Source organism: Patagioenas fasciata, chromosome Z (assembly GCF_037038585.1).
Source record: "Patagioenas fasciata isolate bPatFas1 chromosome Z, bPatFas1.hap1, whole genome shotgun sequence".
NCBI lineage: Eukaryota > Metazoa > Chordata > Aves > Columbiformes > Columbidae > Patagioenas > Patagioenas fasciata.
The window spans coordinates 8,253,185-8,275,939 of record NC_092560.1 but is presented as its reverse complement, the minus strand read 5'-3'; the positions used below and the strand labels follow the sequence as shown (position 1 = coordinate 8,275,939).

At 42.6% G+C, this 22,755-nt stretch overlaps 1 pseudogene; it reads left to right on the top strand.

The window, feature by feature from the left end:
• Positions 1-1,002: 1,002 nt before the first annotated feature.
• LOC136114837 (olfactory receptor 5V1-like) lies at positions 1,003-1,985 on the top strand (annotated as a pseudogene).
• Positions 1,986-22,755: the final 20,770 nt, after the last annotated feature.

Below are 22,755 nucleotides of genomic sequence, written 5' to 3'. Positions count from 1 at the left end.
TGGATACTAGATTATATCTCTTTTTATATCCCACTGGATAAAGTTGAAAAAAAATCCAAAACACATCTGGCGTATACTAGCTGTCTGTTGATTATCAGGGATTTGATTCTTCTGTGATTGCATTACCTGTTTGAAAAAAACCAGTTCTTTAACTTCAGCTAGTAACTGAGATTAATTTGGTGACATTATCACTAAATAATTTATGTTGACAGGATTTTTAGAGATCTGTACTTCACCACCCTTGCTCAGAGTAGAGCTTCCTTCCAGGTCCTGTTGTCTTGCACAGTACTGTGTCCAACTGTTGGAGAATGGCTTAAAATAAGGGACATGGGTCTGCAGAGCAGTTGTACAAGCAGAGCCTGTTCTGAAGGCCTTAGCATAAGTAGCAAGACTAGGCTGCAGTGGGAACCGCTGGCTGTTTCAGCAGAATCAACAAGGTCACTGCGACCGTGGCAGAATCTCACAAACTGCTTTCAAGAGCACAAGAATGTAGAATAAGCATAGCTAGCAACTGCAAGTAGAAGGACCATGCAAATGTGACTATTAGAGCTTAAGCCAATTAGTAGGTGACAGGTATGCATAATTATCATGAACTGTATAAGTATATGCTGTTCGGGCTAATAAATCGAACTATGCTTTATCACTCATATTGAGTCGACCTGCGTGTTCCTCCACCGCTCAAATCCAACCAGTTTAACCACCACAGAGGAGGTGTCTTTGTCTTCAACTTGCAGATCTTCAGTCTGAGAAGATGTCTTGCAAGAAGTTGTTTGCTTTTTTTTTTTTTTTTAATTAATCACTGTCAAACTTCACACCTATATTTTGGCTTTTCCATTTGGTATATGTGAGTAAAATTTAGATTTTGAGTATGGCAATGCAAACTAGCACACGTCTTTGAACTCCAAAACAGATGAAAAAAATCACACTCCTTAGAAGGGAAATGATATTTTGACTAAGTTACAACTTCTTTCTTTCAGGTACACCTCTGTAATCATCGCCACAATGAAAGACAAGAAGCAGAGGGTCAGCCTATCAGCAGTATCTGAATTTGTTCTCATAGGCCTTTCTGATGCTCTGGAAGTCTGTTTTCTTATGTCTGTTTTGGTTTTGATCACTTATTTAACCACCATGGTCAGCAACATCACAATCATTCTTGCCGTTTGCACAGACCCTCATTTGCACAAACCCATGTACTTCTTCGTTGGCACCTTATCCTTACCAGATGTTCTATGTCCCACTGTTACTGTGCCAAAGATGCTGGAGGCCTTGTTGACTGAGAAGAAGGTGTTTTCATTCACTGGCTGGATGTTCTTCCTCATTGATGTTGCAGGCACAGAGATTTTTCTCTTGACTGTGATGGCATATGACCTTTATATTGCAACATGTCATCTGCTGCAGTACATGAATATCCTAAGTATGAAACTGTGTGGTCATCTAGCCCTTGGCACCTGGGTAGCAGGATTTTTTAATACGCTGTGACACGTCTTTGATTTTTACATTCTTTTTCTGTGATTAGAATGAAGTTGACTAAGACTACTGTGATATTCCCCCAATGCTGGCCCTTTCCTGCTCAACTAATTACAGGAAGGAGCTGGTCATTCTCGCAGTTGCTGGGGCACTTGGAAGCAGTATCTTTGTGGTCACTCTGATCTCATATATCTGTATCCTCCAGGCTGTCCTGAGCATGAACTTTTCCGAGAGCAGGTACAAAGCTTTCTCCACTCGTGGTTCTCACTTGACAGTAGGATGCCTGTTCTACAGGACCACCATTTGCACAGATGTACGGCTTTCCTCCACCCACTCGCTGCATCAGTATAGGATAGTTTCTGTGTTCTATGGAATCCTCACTCTTTTGCTTAAACCCCATAATCTACAGCCTGAGGAACAAAGAAATTACATGTATGCTAAGAAGAGGGATCAACCACGTAAGAACTGGTTTAACGAGACGAGAACATCTCAGTCTCTGGCGTCCTCTGGAGCCCTAGCAATTGGATAGGCACTGCAGTTTGCCTGATCTTCTCTAACTTTAGCCATCTACAAGTTAGATGCTGGAAGCAAAACTCCTTCTCTGCGTTCCCTTTACAGTTACAAGAGAGAGGTGTGCACCTCCATAAGACCGACTGAATGGCAGTGTCTTTGGTCATTATCACAAGAGAAGGTGACTTCAACTGGTAATGTTTTTCTCCACTGAGCACAGAGGAAGCTTAGCTGAGCTCCTCAGCCTTAGACATAGTCATTTCATACACCTGCAGTTCCACGTGATAAAGTCCCCGGTCTTGTGGCTGTCACTTCCCATTCCTCACTGAGTCATACCTCTCACAAGTCAGCTCAGTTACTTTTCACCTTCCCAGTGCATATGATCCTCTGTTCTCCTTCACCAAGTGCTGCAATAATGGAACTGAAACGTTATTCACAGGCCCATTGTTCCCTGTAGGCAACCACCTTCCCTGAAATTCCTCTATTTTCAATAAAATAGTGAATTCATAAAAGAATTAGGCCTATTTTCACAGCTTTCTTATTAACCACAATATTCCACGATTAAACAGGCAGTAGTCCTAGGGAGTGCGCTGCTCTATTCATCTTCTTAAAGACATTTGCATTTCTGAATACCTTGCAGAATTAGGAATTCACAGTGCAATGACATTGAATCAGACTTAGGAAGCATTGCCTCTGCCAGCCACAACTGAGAGTGGTTAGAAAGGCAAATTCTCAGCTTCTGTGGATGAAGAGCCTGGAACTTAATGACCTGACTATAAACAGTCCTTTACTTCAGCTGAGATAGTGGCAAAATTGTTTTGCTTCCTGACAAATCATCCTTCTTAATTTGTGTGCTGGGTGGACAGAAACAGCATCGTGGAAGGCAGTTTTGTTTCTAAGCAAGATTTTGCACTTACAGAAAGCAGCTATCCTATCTCTTTTACATTTTTTGTGACTACTTCAGCCCTCAAGAAGTACAAGAACACGTCTCTGGGAAGATGAAAGGAACCGTGCTGTTTAAATACGGAATCATGGAAGCCAGGCACACAGCTATTAGCTAGTTTATCCAAAAGGTTCTCTCACGCAAATCTTCTTTTATACATGAAGACTGCTTGCAGATGAAGTCTGGTGGACTCATCTCCAGCAATAGAAGGTCTCCTACCCTCACGTCCTTCACCGTGGTAGATGCTGGTTAACTTGCCCATGGCAAAGGCACTTGAGAGGGACGTGTGGCCGTACCACTGCTGTGCCCACTCACTGAGATACTGCAGTTAAATGCTGACAGAGGCTGGTTTGAGCAAAGGCAGCAGGTTGTGAACCAAAGTGGCTGAGCTGCAAGCAGGTGACTTTGTCCACATCTCTTCTAGGCATATCCACCTCTGGATGGGTGGGCAGGAAGGGCACGACAGCATGCTTAATGCCCTCTGGAATTTGCTGCAAAAAGCTGTAGTCAAAGCCTTTGTCACTCTTCACACCCAAACTTGAAATTGTTTCTGAATTCCTTTTTTGTCTTCTATTTTCTGCTTTTGAAATAGACTTGAGTTGTCTCAATTAGCTAAACTCACATTTTCTCTAAGGCCCAAAACCAAGGTTAAGTTCTTAGACAAACTCACCTCTGCCATGATACTGATCCTTGACTACTTTATCCATGTTCTTCCTTGTGGATTGTTCTTCCCTTTTCCTCCACTGCAGTTTCCTTCCTCCATAAATCTGGCTATGTATTTTTCTGCTCCATTTCTCACATGCATCTTTGTGCTGCTCTTGCAATGCTTGAGGCCACCTTCTGTGCCTCTGGAAAGTAATGCAAGATCTCATTGAATTGCAGCATCACCTCCAGGAGGTGTTTTTGGAGCATTCTGACATGGTCGTCTCAGTGACGGCTCATGACAGACTTCAGTCGCAGGCTGAAGCGAGGCTCCTTCGGCCTCAGGGATTCCAGAGCACTCCAGCGAAAAATCAAGTTCTAGGAAGGGAAAAAAACTCCCATTCTGATACCTCAGTCAGAGCAGCTCATGCCAGAGTTATCAAGGGTGGAAAATATTTCCCCCATAATGCAAACTTTTTTCATCTGAGGAGCAACCTAATGGCCATTCCTCTGTTGACCTGCTCTGCAGAAGTGAGCGCTCTCTTGTCCTAGTTTTGTTTAAAACATGAGCAATTCTCTTTCAGTGAATTTTCCTTTCAGCTAAGTTCTTCTAAGTAACTGCACTTTTCTGAATTTGGCTGCATGTTTTTCAGAAGCTTTGCTCCAGAGCTGATAACAGTAGCAGTGGTATGGAGAAGAGGCCCAGGTTTAGACTTATTGCTATGACAGCCAAAGTCACTGATAAATTTTGCACGTCCCATAAGTGGGAGGGGTGTATTTGCAAGGAGAGGCAGATGGAACAGGTGTCTGAAATTGACCAACTATTATTCCATCCCATACACGTCATACACACTATAGAAGTGGGAGATCAGGAAGGTCTTGCTTTCGTTGACCATGGCCAACATCTGAAGATGCACAACCCTGCCTGTTGTGCCTGTGATCCTGGGCCTAGTTCCAGGCCCTGCATTCCTCAGTTCAGTTCCAGTTTACTGCGGAGTTCAGCCCAGGACTTCCAGGTACCCGTGATGCAGTCATTGGAGCAACACCAGCTCTGCCATGGGCAATTCAAGATTGGGTTTGGATATTTTGTATTATTTCCTCTATTTATTAGTAGTGTTAGTAAAGCATTTTTAACTTTTCCAACTTGTAAGTCTCTCTCCCCTTTCCTCCTATTAGTTTTCCATAGTGGGGAGGGCAGGGGTTTAACAGAGCATCTGCCACGCTTTATTGTCACCCTGCAGTAAAGGGTGACATGTCTCTAGTGTCAGCTTAGACATGCACTTTGCTTCCTGGAGGGGACAATGCTGAGAAGCACTGTGCTGCCTATGTGTATGAACTGGACTCTTTCTACTGTCACTCTTCTCTGCCCAACTGCAGATTGCAGAGTTAATTCGTTAGTTGATTAGGTCTCGTGTGTGTACAGTTGAGCAATTATTTTAGCCACTGCCACAACAGGTTCAATTTTGGGTGTACTTAGTACAGCTTTTTATCAACTCTGGTTTCCACCAGCCACCATTCACAGCTGCACAGGCTCCTTACTCCTGAATTACCCCATGGGACTTATCTCTAGACCACTGTGTAACAAGTATTCTAAAAGAACAGTTTATTGGTTGGAAAATTCATTGCCCCTTAAAATTGTAGGACCTATTTTCAGGAAGAAGACAGGCAGAAGATATACTTTGACCTGAAAGATCAGAGGAATGCATTAAGAGTGCTGTTTTCCTGTGACCTGAAAGCTGGCCTTTTGTCATGAACTGCAGTATTAATCTCAGACAGGTGGTTTATAAAATCCAATACAGCTTCACAACAGCACGGCTGCAGGACCTGTACATATGTTAATTTGATGTTAAATGCACCTCGTCTGCAAATTATTTATAAAATGCACTCTAGGAAAGAACTAAAGCAGCTTATGGATAAATGTTTTTGCATGGGGAAAAAACAACAATATTGCACAGTTCAAACATCACCAGCCCGACGAAGAACCCCCAGAGCATGGACGTGTGTGCTGAATGGAGCAAACTGACAGGCTCTGCAGTGCCACACGCTCTCCTGTCCCATGGACCGTCTGTGGCACTCGAACTGCTAAAACTGCTCAGGCTGTGAGCACCTCCTCATGAATTCCCTCCACCAAATGCAAAATTTCCACTTCTCGTCCTTGAAACCCATCTCCTTTCACCGGTTCCTGCTCAGCTCCTACCTACCCAGAAAATCACTCTGTCCCTCCAAACTCAGTTTCCTTCAGCTTCCCCAGAACCCACTTTCCCTGTCCATGATTTCCTCACCTTGCCTCTCTCTGTTGTTCAGAGCACAGCCAGAGTTTTATTTCCCTCTGCTTAAATTCAAGGGGAGATTTATGACAAATGCAGCTTAATTTCCCTTCCTGAATGGGCATTCAATATTAAATCACCTGCAAAATAATCTCAAGTACGTGCTCATTCCCATGACAGTTCTAATTCTGTAACTGTCTCCAAGAGACACTTTCTTCTTGGGGCTGTTTAAGAGTGAGAGTACAGCTGCCTCGAAGATATTCACTGAAATTTGTGCCTGATCTTCCTGTCTTTTCCCAAACAGCATCTTCCACCACTTTGCATGGAAAATGGGCACCAGCACAGTGCACAACCTGGGAGGTCATTCTAGATAAACCAGTACTGCTGTGTCCCAAACTAAAGCTTTCCTGCCCCACGCACAGACAGGTATTTAACAAAGCAGTGCCTACATGTGCCTCTTTGCAAGAAAAAAGGCATTGGTTATACCGGTTTTCAAAGAAAAACTGGATTACATTTTCAACTGAAGAAGTTACTCGCAGCAACATCATGGGAAAGAAAGAGAAGAAGATAGATACTAATAACAGTAGGTATATGTTAACTTTCTGTTCCAAAACCAGAGAACATTGAGGAGTATTTCCACTGTGTGCTTCACCTTCCTAAAGTTTGGTTCTTCTTAACTGCACAGGGAGGGGGAAGAAGTTGCAGTGAAGTCTGGTATAGACAACACAGTGACAAATTGCCGTGTCTTCCAAGAATGGCAATCTTTCAGCTATAAAACTGAAGTGCAGATGTAAAATTCTGCAGTCATTCTGACTTTATAAAAATGCGCCATTTCATAGAAGCAATTGTGTTCTACCTCTTCCTATTCTCATTACAACAGAGCTGATCTGAATGAGAAATCAGACCTCCAGCATGTGGTGTGGTCTGTAAGTTACTACCCTGTTCTCTATTTGACCCTTTCAACACTGTCCCTTCTGATTGCCCGGTACCAAATGATAACAAGATAACAGCGTTTGCCTGTCCTAAAGCACTGCCGGGCTCGGTCAGTGGGAGCCCTTCAATGGCCATTTCCAGTTGTCTCCCTCTGCACTGCATTACGGTGCGGTTCTTCCAGCACCGATGCTCTGTGCATCCCTGCCCTCTCCTGAGCACACACAGACCCCTCCAAACCCGCGTGGGGACGCAGAGTGAAGCTGAGAGCCGGCAGCTCTGGCTGGGGTCACATCCTTCTCTGTATCATCTCTGGTGTGAAAGGTGAGAACAGGATTCTTTCCTGCTGTACGGGCGGAATAAAAAGGCACAAGATTAGTATCACCAGATTCAGCTAGGATTCAGCTATTTCCTAGCTGATTTAACAATTCTTTGTGTTTCACAAAGCCATAATATCTGTGTCATCTATGGGTAAGTATAAAACACAACACTGAGAGGCTGTTCAGTACTGCAATGAAGGAAAAAGCACAAGGGTTTGCCTGATTTTTCCTCTTTGAATCCACAGCACTTGCAGATATTGACTCTGTTCATAGTCTGCTCTGGTTTCATCTCTCCCCACTTTTCAAGCCTAACTTCCTGAAACCTCCCTTGTAACTTCAAACTTATTGCTTCATATTGTTTATGTGGGACACCAAGAACAATCTATCTAATTCCTCTTTCTAGAAGTCGTTTAAAGATTGTAATGTTTTTGTGTCTCCCTAGGCTATTGTTTTGCCAGCTAAACAATGCCTACACTTTTGTTCTTTCCTCCAAGCATGGTCACGGACTCTCTGATGTTGTTCCACACCTTCCTTTGAAGGAACATGCTCCCTCAGCTGAGGCCTCCAGACGGATAGGTTCTTACCTTCCTGTTAAAATGTGCTGGAGTGATACTTCTGCCTCAGCAACCAAGTTCACAATCTGCTGTAAGTTCCTGGCCTTTTTATATGTAAATGATGGACCTTCTTAATGATTCTCTGGCTAGCTGTCTCCCAGATCAAAATTGCAGTTTCTCTTATGCTTCTACAAAATAAAGAGAATTTAGAGCTTAGGGTTTAGGAAGAAACCTCTGGTGTTTTCCTGCTCTATATGATATTACAAGAATGAACACGGAGACATCACCGGCATTTAGAATGCAAGAAGACACCATTCCTTAAGAAGCCTCCAACTTCTTGAAAATCAGTGAATTAGCAGCTTAAATAAATCCCTTTTGAAAAGGATCTGGTACCCATAAATAACTTACAGTAGACATGAAATCCCTCCCGTCCCATCTTCCATTTTCTGTTTTTCTGCTCCAGAATTTTGCTCAGGTGGCATCCCCCACACCAGCAGGTATCTTTGAGCTGTTGAAGCTCAAACAGTCTAATAAAGAAAATCAATTTGTGGAAGCATTTGTATTCCGCACGTCACATGCCTGTCTAAGTTAAAACCACCCCTTCATGCAAATGAGGATTAGCATTAAAACTGTGTTCAAAATGAGAAGTCCTTGAGTGAATGTACAGTCTGAAGCTGAAAGAATCTATGTTAAAGAAATGCCACCACCCATTAAAACTCGGTGACTATTTCTTTCTCATAAAGCCAAGAATATAGTTTTAGTTATGAGGGACCTTCTCCTTCCCTGACCCTTTTATTTTATTTTTTTTTATGAAAGTCTAAATAATCACAGTAAACGCAGGTTAGTTCATAGACAGTGAAGAATACAAACAATACATTGAGTAGAACACTGGTAACATTACTTCACATCTAAACATTAACCCTTCAGAATTGCCTACCTTATGCTATTTACGAAGCTGTGCACCTCAGCTCTTGCTTAATGACTCATTGCCTCCCATTACTTCTCCCCGGACCCAGGAGAACCATGCCTGATGTGCAGTTCCTTGCCTAATTACAACCATTTAATTAACACTATGATACAGTCTACAAGCCATTTACAATACACGGTAATATATACACAACCGTGACTGGAGTCACCTTAAATAATTTTTCTGTGTGCTGAACATGGTTTTAGCCACATCCTGCAGAAAAATCCTCAGTCCTCAATGCTGAGATTTCCCAGTTGAGAGGAAAGCCTAGATAAATGCCTTTCTAGTGGTTTCAAGAGGCTTTGGGTTAGCTTGTATTTGGCTGAAGTGGGTTGTAGATAAACAAATAGCCTGAAACTGAAGTGCATTAGAAATATAAACAAGAGATTACCACTTAGTAATGTGTTAGCTGGTTAACCTCCAGGATAAGTTAATAAGTCCCTCCATTACTCTGTATTTAAACCAGCAAAAATGAATGAAGCTTCTCATTTGTCCTTAAACACTCATTAAAGTAAACATCTTTAATGAACTTCTGATTACTGATTATTGCTTGGAGGAAAAGTGATATAAATAGATAAATAATCATGGTAGAAGCCTTCGTCTCCCTCAAGTCATTGTAGAAGAACTCAGTTGATTACGTACCTGTGGTGTCAAGGAGACAACATTTTCACACATCCTGTATTATTAGTGAACAAAATTACACAGTCTGGTGAGAAATACATCGCTTACTATCTTCCATCTGTGATAAAAACACTGTAAGATATGTAAACAAGGCATCATTTAAAGAGTTTATAATTTCTTTTTCTTTTTTTTCTGTGCACAGAATATGTTTAATAGAGTCTGTAATCTGGTTGTGATAGAGCAAGTCCTATTAAAAATGTAGAAGAGTTGAAACAAGCAAAAAAAACCCCCACTCAGCATAAACACATCACTTGGAATTACAGTTTTAAAATGGGAAAAAAAATCACGTCATTTTCTCCAGTAGTTTTGAATTATTGCATAAGATTTTTTTTAATGTTAAATTGAATCAAAATATGCATCTATTTAGGATATTATTTATATTTAATGCAAGCTTACGATTAAATGAATTAAAACCTTACAACACTATCTTTTAAATTTGTTTCAGTTTTTATATTGAAAGGTACAGACAATCCAATTCTAAATTCAGTCAAATTATTTCATCTACCCATATCATGTGCCAGGATATTATCACGTGTAGAGATGTACAGAGACACGTGCTTTTAGCCAGTAACTAAACAGCTTGGTCCAGACTCTGTGGTGCAGGCTCATGTTCATACTTGGAGAGGAAAAAATAATAATGGGGGCAGTACCAGCATTTCAGACAACCACTGCTATGTGACTGTCAGTGAAAATGGGATTTAAAAGGAGAGGAAATGAGGTCCAACTTGTTAAAGCATCATTTCTGCTACCCGTAACACCTTTAACAACACAAGTGAAGTACCACTTCAAAAGTCCCCCTTAGAGATTATGAATTACACTTGTGAAAATGTAGTTTTCCTAAGACAAAAGAATGAGATCTCAAAATATTAATTCTTCTCCTTATCCATTTTCCCCTTTTCTTCCCCTTTTCTTTCAACATTCCCTTTCCTCCATTGATATTGTACAAGACTGTCTCTTTATAAATTTGAAATATACTTCTACTCAAGCTCTTGATCTTGATCACCTTAACACAGAGCCCACAGAACCTTCATTAATCAAAGAGATAGAAGGAGATTAAAACACCAGGTGTAATGAACTGTATGTATAAAGAGAAGGAGGTGAGACTGGACTGAACAGGTAAGAGGACACACAATGCCCAGCACAGATGCTGTCTGTGCACTCCCAACATTTTATCTCACATTCAACAAAATGTTCAAGGTTTGATAATTCAGTGTGTCATACAATGACGCTTATGCATCAGTCGTAGAGATTAATACCTTCTGCTAAGATTCTTATTGCTGCAAATGGGTTAGTGAAGAATATTTCTAGTGTGACTGTTACTTCAATTGAAGACTGCAGTGTCCGTCATAGGGAACCTTATAATTGACTGAAACTCCTCTCTCAACATAAGGTCATTTATCTAGTACAATAACTTGCACAGGGACAAAGTGGCTTTATAACCCTCTGGCAAAGTAGTAAAGTCTCTTATTAGGAGCTGGGAGAGTTCTGATACTGACTTTTCCTGTGACCTTGAGAAAGTCATAGTTCCCATTTTATTTTCAGTCCCTTCATCTGCCTCCCTCCACCCCACACATGCCTGTGCGTGCCTGCGTACAGAGGCTGCCTTCTGCAAGTTTATGCCAGATTTTTGCTCTGTTCAAGGACTCCAGAAGCTGCTGTAATGGTAACAATAAATTGCCTTAATTTATGGCAATCTGAATACCAATGAACAAAGGCAATCACCCCATTTAGCACATCTCATCCAGTTACATCTGTGTCTTGCATAGCTTTATTTGTCTTTCCAGCTTGACAGATGTTGTGAGATCTTCCACTGAATGTCACTATCTACACTGAAGATGTCTTTTAACAAGGTTAAATTAAAGAGCTTCCCAGAACTGCAAACACAGTGACCTTAACTAACGCACATTTTATAAACCAAAGAATCCTAGAGACCTATAGCAAAGAATATCATCCTTAGACTTGTGCCCAGCTCCTGAAGTATAAAGGCCAGATCCTTTTGGCTGAGTGGCTCAAGGCAAATAGAGAGGCTTGATTCACTCAGTTTTAGCTGTTTAAAAAGCAGGTGCTTCTCTCAGAGTGGTGATAAGTCTGTGCACTAACAGAAACACATCCAGACAGCAGTCCATCCTATTCTAAAACAAACATTTACTTTCCTAACTGAAAGGCAGGACCCCAGGCAACCACTTCTAAGCTCAGTGCCAAGCTTCTAGCCTGGTAAGTCAAGTGAAATGAATTCAAATATTTTCTAATATTTTAGCTGTCACGGAAACGACATGCTGACGACATCCCTTTGTTGTCTATGACACTTTGGAAAGCATGTAATGTATTTTTTCGGAAGATTCCAAGGAGATCTTGCAGATTCCTTTTATGTATCTTGAAAGGGCATGCACTTGGCAGTAATTAAAATATATTCTCAAGTGTTATTCTGGAATTTTTCAGTTAATATATTGTTAATGAGAATTTGATTAAATACAAAGTGGGGGAAAAAAGCAAGTATCTTCCCTATGTTTTGATGCAACTAAATATGGTCAGGTGTCTTAAAAAAATAAATTAAAATAAAAAAGGAATGCATACATTGATGAGGAACGAGAATGTCCTTGTTTTGAACAACAAGCGATTTCATGCCCTTTACACAGAAAATCTTTATATTTCATCAACACATCTGGGACAGACAATGAGGTACCCAAAATCTGAAGTTATGAAATGAAGCCATCAAGGAAAAAAGAATTAGAAATTCTCTTGTGTGCTGCACGTCTCCATCTGTATGGGGCTTTTCAGTTGCTCACACAAACAACTACTTGTGGAAATGATCGTGTGCAATGGGGTGCTTCAAAGACCTTTGAGTAAAACACCATCATCAGGTAAGATCGTTTTCTCAGTCCTTAAAAAATTGTAAATAGAGCAATCAGCTTTTTTTGTGTTGACCGAGTTGACCCTGATCTCTCCAAAACCAGCACACAGAATTTCCAATCAGAATAAAAGCTGAGAACCAAACATTTAACAGTATCACCACTCTGCTAATTCTCAGGATTTTTTTCCATCTAATTTTCATTACCCAAATTTGCATAGTCCATTAGTAATGTCATTCTGGTTAATCTTTGCCCTTGGGATATCTTGGATAATTTGAATTCCTCATAACCACAGTAATAACCTGTCATTTCAGTTAAGTATCTGAAATCCCCAAACTGCCAAAACTATTACAGGTATCATGAGTTACAAAAAACTCGATCAATTCCTCTCTGTAAAACTACATACTTTTCCCTTCAGTCAAAATGCATGTGGAGGAAGGAAAGGAAAGGGATTTACTTTTCAAGCAGCACTTTTGCATCACAGGAAAATATCTCTGGTAGTAAAATTCACTGGGCAAAACTAAGTGTAGCACTGTGAGGTTACTTAGGACTTCCAGAGATTATTTGAAAAGCTTGCTGACAATAATGTTCGTTGACTCTCAGCCAGATCACAGGTGTTACCTCAATTCTATGTTTGCCCCATTAATTTCAGATATCCCTTTGGTTTCCTCCAGAACACAAATGGTTTCCCCTAAATCAAACAGCCCCCAGCCAACAAACTGGGATGTTTTGTTTCAGTATTTCTTTTGTTGGTTTGGACTGGATGTCTGAAAATCATCACGGAATAAAATTGGGCAGACTAGAAACTCACCTGTGCGGCACACGATGTTTCCAAAAGGAAACATTTCCCTCCCAGGCAGCAGGGATCATACACACCACACAACATGCATGGGGAGCTGCATTTCAAGACCTTGACTCAGCATAGTTAAATTCATACTGTACAAGTGCGTATGGAAATGCACAGAACGGATCCCCAGGCGTGGTGATGATGCCATTGCTGACCTGATGTGCCCTCTGGTAGGGGATTCTCTCAGTCCCTCATGTTGCAGGATGTCCGATGCAGTCCCAGTGAAAATAACGGCCAGGAAAGTGCTGCTTTGTTTGCCCGTCAGTCAAATGCCAGAGCTGAAAACACAGCTGGCAAAGTTACATCAAATTCTCTGTAATTATCCCCTATTGCTCTGCTCTCTGAGCTTCGTAACACCTACAGAATTCTGCATGGGAAAACAAGGGATCAAGTAATGAAAAGTAACTCTCTGATTTTGAAGAGTTTAAATCTCGACATCAAGGCATCACAACATGACTGACAAGCTAGTTAGTACTTCAGAGACCCAGAAAGGAAAATGATTTATTAGTATTAATCCTGATCTTAACTGACAAAACAAAAAGATGCTAAACCAAGAGATTCCCAGCAGATCTTTGCCATCCATGAGAGAATGCAAAGTGTGCAACACAACTGCACCGTGTGTAAAGGGAGGAATAATGACAGCTCCAACCACAGCCGTGTTGCAGCCAATATTGGATAAGCTGTCCCAATGCAGTGAAGCCTCTTCACTACTGCTGGGGAACTGGGGGAGGGAAGGAGAGGAGAAATTTCTCCTTTGCCTTGACTTGTCACCTATAACTATTCCTAACTCAAGTCCCATGCCCAAATGATACCACTCTCCTGCAAAAGGAAGTCTGAAGAAATAAATATTTCAAATAAATCAGAGGCATATGAATTTGAGTGTTGTTTGTGACTGAAATGTTTCCATTCTAATAGCCCTTATAATAAGCAATGAGAGTTTGTCTTTCAATGTGCTTTCTCTAAAATAAAAAATGTTCCACTGTTTTCATCTTTTTCTCTCAAAACACTGGTTTTGTGCTAAAAATGCCTGATTTACCAAAATGTTCCTTTAGTGGCACTGCATTTTTTATCCATAAATATTTTGCCAACATTTGTTTAATGAGGTTTACATTTCTTGTAACAGAATTGGCAAGAGGAAATAATTATCTGCATCTTTCTTTTTGTGGCTTAACCTTACTGGAGAGGTCTTGGAGAAAAAGCAGAAATGATATGCTGTAATGAAATACCACTATTTAGTCATAATTTCAACTTGATAAAGTATGCTTAAATTATCCTATAAGCAGTAAAGTTGTGATTTTGGGATACAACTGTCCAAAACCAGCCGAAGGTATACTAACGTTCTTACAAAATTTGTGAGAATTATGCTGATTCTTTGTGAATTTAGGATCAAGAGATCAATTACTAAATTTCCATATCATTACACAATAAAAATGCCTCACTGGTGATCTAGGTCAGTCACGACGGAAGAAAAGTTGGAACCTGAGTATGGCAGAATGCAAACCCCCCTCTTCCCCCCCCTCCTTCAGTATGGAGGGAGTAGGCACATCTCCCTCTCTCCCTGCTACTTGAGGCTAACAGCTCAAAGTCCTGTCCAACCTGACCTTGAACGCTTCCAGTGATGGCGCATCCACAGTTTTTCTGGGCAATCTGTTCCAGGACCTCACCACCCTCACCGTATTTTTTTTTTCCTTATATCCAATCTAAATCTACCCTCTTTCATTTTAAAACTGTTACCCCTTGTATCCCTGGAGCCTTTTCTAGGCTGAACAAGCCCAAATCTCTCAGCCTTTCTTTATTGGAAAGGTTACTCAGCCCTCTGATCATTTTTGTGGCCCTTCTCTGGATCCTCACTAACAAGTCAACGCCGTTCTTGTGCTGGAAACCCCAGAGGTACGTACAGTGTTCCAGGTGGCATCTCAGAAGAACTGAGTCGAGGCAAGAATCACGTCCTTTGACCTGTTGGCCACTCTTCTTTTTGCGCTGGCCTTCTGGGCTGCCAGTGCATATTCTACATCCGCACAGAAAAGGGCTGGGTATACGCACTGGTTTCCTAATGGCATTAGAAACCTGCTTTCAAAGTGGCCCCCTGATGCAAATTTCAAAGAGAAACAAAACAGAAGAAAATTGTGCAAAGTAAATAACAATAAAAAGGGAGATACCTGGGAGATATAAAGAGAAGAAAGAGTGACTGGAAGAGCAACCTACAAAAGAGCCTGGTGAGACATCACTGAGGCACAGACTCCCTCTCAAACTACGGCTACACCTTTGTAGAGTATCGGGGATAGATTTGCTTAGGGTTAATTTCAAATGAACGCCAAAGTGAGACACCGTTTAAGTAGATGCGTGATTATTTTTCAAGTGCAAACTCATTTTAGGGGTAGGTAGCACAGTTTGGAAGTTCTGCAAAGCCTACACCTGTGAAAGATTTCAAATTTTCGTTCTTTGTGTGCAACATAGGATCACTTCAGAAACATTGTCAGCTATTTATACGCTATCCCCCAGTTACCAGTGTCTCAAACTCATTTGCCTTGGCTTGTTTCCTAGGCTCTTTTTCAGAAGATCCTTTGGCCATGTCAGAGGCTCAGGAAGATGCCAAAGATGGCTTTTGGTAAAGCTCTTCTTTGGTTGTCATACAGTGGGAATTAATATTGTCCCACCGGGACAGACCATAAGCAAGGTTTCTTTGATCCCAGCTGCCACCATGGACACAGGTGACTGAACCTGTTAATGTTCAGCCTAGTGCACTCTTCCATCTTCTCTTCTACATCCAGACCACAAGTGTTAGAAAGCCTTTGTCCGTGCCATTTGCATGAGGGTGACTGCATCCGTCAGGTAAATAACTAGGCTCTTATGTCCCAGGGTACAATATTTTTAGATTGTACTACTTACATAAAGAAATGTCTTGAGCTGCTTTTGCTGTATTCCTCTGAGATCAGATCCACTGCACTAACAGTGAACTGGTCTTGATGAATGGGTTTCAGGTATTCTCTTAGACTCCATTTTTCCAAACTTCTTAACACACACACACACACACACACACACACACACACACACGCACGCAGACGCTCTCACATACTTTATTCACGTTTTGTCAAAAGACAGCAGATGGTCTCACCAAACCTTTGTGGACGGCTGCCATTGCGAAGCACTACAACATCACTGTCAATGATGACAAAGAAAGAGTCTTCAAGAAGACCAGCCAGCAGTACGGTTTCAACAAAAACTAAATATCCTGTGCCTTCCATTTTATTTTTTCAATTATTCTAATGAACTCGCTACCAAACACACTTTGTAAAACTAGTCATGGATTCTCATTGCTGGGATCTCTCTTTTCCCTACTGAATCTCAGACAATTGCAAAGACCACCTACTTTGCCTAGAATAATTTAGACTAAAAAGGATGTCTGGACATTTCTAATCCTACTTCCTCCTGAAAGCATGGTCAAATTCATAATGGTATAAGTTTTCTTAGGGCCTCACCCACTTTTGAAACTCCACAGAGAGAAAGACTCCACCGCTGTTCTGGATATCTGGTAACTTGACCTCCTGTTACTTATGACCAGATTTTCTCTTCCTGCAGCCTGTGGTCAATGCTCCTTGTCCCCTTGCCAGTTACCTCTGCTCTGGTTCCATCGCCTTAATAACAAGTTACCAGAGGCAGCTACAAGGGGTCCACACTAACCTTTTTCAAGTTAATCAAGGCTGGCACCGCTCCTCATAAGTTATGTGCTCCAGCACTCTTAGCCTGCTGGCTTACGCAGCTTACAACTCACAGTTCGTTCTTGCAGGTCTCCCCCAGCCTCTGGATCCGCAGCCTCCTCACACCACGGAGTTGTCTTTACATCAGTATTGTTTCTGAAGTTTGATTCAGGCACACTGTCACCAACCTGAGCAAAGACAACGGTCTGGACACTCATTTCTACCCAGTCTTGTGAACCTTACTGCTTGGAAACTTCTGAGAGTTTCCCATCCTACACAAGGACTACACTTGCACTTGTTGGAACCCCTTAGGGAAGATGACTAATGTGGCAATAAAATAAATTCTCACAACAAAAGGCCATAAAAGAGCCACCAGATGGAGACTATCATGAAGAAGCAGTGCAACCCACAGGACATTGATGCTGTGCTGTGATGTGATCTTTTGCACAAATTATTAACCTTAAAAGAGATTCATCACAAATTTAACAGTAGTTCTTGGATTCTGTACTGGTTTTGAATGGGACAGAGTTAATTTTCTTCATACTAGTAAGGGGCTATTCTTTGGATTTCTGTTGCAAACAGTGTTGCTAATAGAGAGATGTTTCTGGACTGGGGATGTACCTGACATTGAGAGGAGACAGGGCTGGGGCAGCTGACTGCAACTGACCAAAGGGCTGTTCCGCAACACATGGCATCATGCTCAGCAATAAAACTAGGGGGAAGGCTGGCAGGGGGGATGGCTGCTCAGGGACTGGCTGGGCATTGGTCAGTTGATGGTGAGCAATTGTTTTATTTTGCGTCACTTGTCTTGGGATTTATCTCCCTGTCTTTGTTATTTTAGTTTTCTTTATAATTTATTATTATTATCTTCACAATCATCATCAACACCACCTCCATCATCATTTTTATCTTCATAATCATAATGCTTTTCATTTTTCTTTTAATTTATTTCAATTATTAAACTGGTTTCATCTCAACCCGTGAGTTTTCTCACTTTTACCATTCCAATTCTCTTCCCCCACCCCACTGGGGGGAGAGAAAATGAGCGGATGTGTGGGACTCTCCAAATTAGTGCATTACCTGGATTTGCAGCAGGAAAGGAGGAGGACAGAGAGAAAAAAAAGGGTTTTATTACGAAGATATGGAGAGGCATTTGGACATTTCCAGTGGTACTGGGGAATCATAGAATAATTTCAGCTGGAAGAGACCCTCAGGATCATCGAGTCCAACCATAACCTCAACTAACTCTAACACTAACACATGTCCCTAAGAGCCTCATCTAAACATCTTTTAAACACCTCCAGGGATGGTGACTCAACCAGTTCCCTGGGCAGCCTCATAATCCTCACAATCCTTTACATGAAGAATGTTTTCCTAATATCCAATCTAAACATCCCCTGGCGCAACTTGAGGCCATTTCTTCTTGTCCTGTCACTTGCTACTTGGGAGAAGAGCCCAACACCCTCCATGCTACAACCTCCTTTCAGGCAGTTGCAGACAGTGATAAGGTGTCTCCTCAGCCTCCTTTTCTCCAGGCTGAACAGCCCCAGTTCCCTCAGCTGATCCTCAGAACACTTGTTCTCCAGGCCCCTCACCAGTTTCGTCACCCCCTCTGCACTCTCTCTAGTATTTCAATGTCCTTCTTATGATGAAGGGTCCAAAACTGAACACAGGATTCAATATGGGGCCTCACCAGCACTGAGTACAGTGTCACAGTCACTTCTCTAGTCCTGCTGGCCACACTATTCCTGAAGTGGAGAATTCAACTGGAGCAGTGTCGGGCAGTTGTGCCATAAAAACAGTTCAATGACAATTCAGAGCTGCAAATCAGTCATGTTTATTTATCCATTTAAATTCAAGGAGGAGCTTGGTCTCTAGGAAATACATGTTTGCAGTGATCCTAATCTAAGATTCAACACTGAAGATTTGCTGAACAAAATTCAAAACTCATAATCAATATAATGGACTTTTCTTTCTGGTGTAAAATACCCCCTTTCTTCCTTTAAAGAAATTAACACAAAAATGCATGCACACACACAAAAAAACTCAGAGCAAGGCAGAATCTCCCTATGTGCAGCTCAAAGTCAAACTTTTATTTCAGAATATGATTCTATGAGGCCCGCAGGAACTCCGGCTGCAGTCCCGGCAATGGAAAAGGTTCTGAAAAAGCACCATGGTGATGCCTATAGAGGAGTAATGAGTGAAACACAGACCAGATCCATAACATCACTGAAGTCTGGCGTTACCTAAATAACACTGTTTGAAATAACCAATGTGGGAGCAGATGTAGCCAAGCTGGGACCAAAGGGCAAAAAACCAATTAGGACTAAGTTGTTCATTTTGGTAGGAGACTGGACTGAAAAAGTGAAGTACAAGGGCATCACTTGAGGCTGAGGACACGACACCACCAAGGCCTTGGTTACTGACATGACCGCCCAATAGGATGTCACCGTGTGGTGGAGGGTAACATCAGCTGGCGGTGGACGGTGACATCAGAGAGAGATGGACTGTGACCTCACATTCCTCACTGCTTATCTTGGGGCGTCAGCAGAGCCTGGCCCAGCCTGGCTCGTGCCTGGACTCCTGCCGAGCAGCTTGCGAGGTCTGGAGGTCTGAGCGAGGCTTCTCGTGGTGCTGGGTGGTGCTTTGGGGCTGCTGTCAGCAGCTCTCGGTGCCCATTGCGGAGCCATCCCTTGTGTTTCCCCGGCCCTGCCTGGTTCAGGCAGCCGGGCACTGCAGACACGCTTGCAGCAGCACAGGTGAGCTGTGTGGCGAAATGTCCCCCCGGGGTGGCCATGGGTGGGCGATGGAGCTCCAGGAGCCATGAGAGCGTCCTTCTTGTGCGACCTGGGCATTTCTTCCTTACTTCCCTGGGACAGCAAGTGACCGTGGCCTCTCTCACTTCTGCAGCGTGCAAAACCCTTTGGCAGCGCTGGTACCAGCGAGTGGGAGCAGCTTCTCAACCTCAGCTCTCAGCAACCTGCTGCAGAGCAAAACCATGGCCATGGAGCCACAGTGGAGCTGCCCCATCTGCCAAGACGCTCGAAATGACATCGCTTCTGCGATGCCCTGCCGCCACCAGTTCTGCCTGGGCTGCATCCTGCGTTGGACAGAGGTGAAACCAGACTGCCCACTCTGCAGAAGACCCATAGACACTGTCAGGTTTTCTGAGCAGGAAGAAGGTGACTTTCTGCAGTTTGTCATCACACCCTCTGAAGAGTTGCCATATGCCAGCAGCCAGGCAGGAACAGCTCCCAGCAGCCCAGGCGAAAACAGCCCCCATCACCCTGTGCCATCCCCTCCCTCTTTTCCAGAGGAGATGGCATCCCCAGCTGAACAGGGGGCTGCAGGGCCACAGGCCGTGGGTGGCCTCCTGCCCGAGGTCTGGGCAGAACTGTTCCAAAATCAAGAACATCTCCTCGACCCCGTGCTGCCTTGGCTGCGCCAGCAGTTGGGGGCCATCTGTGGGTCCCGGTGGTGGCTTGCAAGGAGTGCAGAGAGCACCATCCTGCACGCCCTGTGTGTCTATGGTCTGGACGGGGATGCCATGGTCCAGATGATGCAGGACTACCTGGAGGAGCACACAGAAGAGCTGGTCCATGGTGTGATTTCTGTCACTGTGAGCCGGTGCAGAGAGGAGGCCCAGAGGCTGCTACGATCCCAGGCTGCTGGGGAGGAGGACAACAGCATGGCAGCCACCTCGAGTTCCAGCAGCTCTAGCTCCAGCAGCTCCAGTTCCAGCAGCTCCAGCATCTCCAGCTGTACCAGCTGCACCAGCTCCTGGGAGGTGACTCCCAACTCCAGCCTGGCCTCCTCCAGCAGCTCTGCAGGCTCTGACATGGAAGAGCAGCCCAGCACATCGGAGGCTGCTCTGCGCAGGGTTCCTGGCTGCTCCCCATCTGTGCCCGTCCCTGCAGAGCAGGAGCAGCCCCAGGAGGAGCCGGGGCAGATGGTGGCAGCAGGTCCCTCTGGCCAGGGCTATAGCCACAGCCCCTCTGCTCCCAGCCAGGACAGGGACAGCTTGTCTGGGGGGCCCCGGCGCCCCACAAAGAGGAGGAACCCCAGCCCCCAGGATTCTCCCCAGCCCTGCAAGAGGCCGCCCTGCCAACAGCACTAGCAGGGCTCCATTAACTCTTTATTCACAAAAAAGTGAAATAAAGAGCTTTTCACCTGACACAATCTCTGGGTTCTGCTTTCTCTCCCTTCTCCTGATGCTTTTGCTGCCCCCCTGTCCCACCATCGGCCACGGGCCCTGGAGCCCAGGGCCATGTTCACAGAGTCGGAAGATGGTGGGGAATGGAAACCGGTTCCCGCTGGGGGCGGCAGGCGAACACACCCTCAGCCTGCCCCACCTTTCCAGGGTCATTTTACCTAACTGGACGTTTTTAAATGAAAGAAAATCAGTTCAACACAAAAGAGTAAATTCTCAGGAGAGAAAGTGTGTATTTTCTAAAATGGAATCTTGAGTTAATATATATTAAAAAGCCCCTAGCAGCTGCTTTTTTTCTTTTTTTTTAATGTAGAGTTCTGCCTACACTAAATATTTTTTGGCTTTGTATTTTCACTACATTCTACTACCATTTCAAATGAATTGCCATAACTACAGTTCAGAACTGATGCTGTTTTTATAAAATGCCAGTCAAACTGACAGCAGGTTTAACCTTGTATTGTCCTTGCACTGTATCATGTAAAGTTTTAAGACACAATTAACTCTAAAACATTCAGAAAACTTTCATCAGCTTCTTAATAAAATAACCAACATTGAATTTGCTTTCACAAGAGAAGATTACCGTTTAAATTCCTAGTGCAGGATTCTATGAAACTGATCAAAATTATTCTGAAATATTCAAAATTATTCTGTAATACCTTCTACACTGTCAAACAACAGTTTTAAAATATTTGTTTTAAATATATTGCCCCAAAACAACACAGCCAGCCAAGAAAACTAAAACAAGACAAAAAACCCTGTGAAAAAGTCATCCAGCCCTCACCCTGAAGGAGGAAAGAAGGGTCTGCGCTCTTGTGGAAGCGAGATAAAGCCATCAGAAAAGAACACAAATATTTATTTTGAACTATTTCAATTCCTTGTACAAATACCAGAACTAAAGTTGAATATAGTAGATAGTTTCAATGTTTTCAAATTTAATTTTAGAATTAATCTCTAACTGAAAACAATAATTAAATTTTTGGAGTTAAATTTTGATAGGTTGGTCTTAACTGCAAGAATAAATAAATCATCAGGGGGAAAAAAAAATTTAAAAAAAAAAAAAAAAAGAAGTTTCAGACAAGACAGAGAAACCTGTTGGCTTTTTCCCTACCAGTTCCCTGTGCTGGCTTCACAGAGACTTAATGGCATTATTAAACATGACACAGTTCCACCAAAGCCATTGACGTCATCTGTACCCATGAGCACAGAAGAGAGAACGTTTTTAGGATGCACTGAATAATCTCCCTCTGAATAGCTATTAACAGCTGTTGATTCTTAAGGAATGAAGGACTCTTTCTCCCACAGGAATAATAACTCTTCTATGCCACAATACTTAACACTAAACCAAACAAGTTATAATTTATCACTAAACAAGCACATGGATTTTATTTTGTTTTCAGGTACAAGCACTGAGAAAACAGAAAATCAACACCCTTAACAGTATCGTATAGTGAAGTGGCCTAGTTTTAGACTAGCTAAAAATAGTTTTTGTGATTCTAAATAATTTTCCATAACATTTGCTAGGTTTTGTTTGTTGGTTGATTGTTTTGAGGGTTATTTGTTTGATCTTGATTGTTTGTTTCTAATATTTAACTGTAACAGTGAAGATGTGTGATACTCAAATCACTATCTCCCAACTTTCTGTTGTCCAGCTAGTAGAATTACAAAATTACTTCTACTTTCAAAGTCTTTTGATGTTCCATCTGTTGAGTTTGAAGGTCTGTTTTACTTCTTCATTTCTCCTTTCTATCCAACAATTCAAAAGGACTCTTCATGAGCTGCCCTAGTTGATACAGCCCTTATTTTTCAAGCTGAGGTCACACACACTCAAAAATCCCCCCATTTTTAGGTGATTTTGCTTTAGAAAACTTTT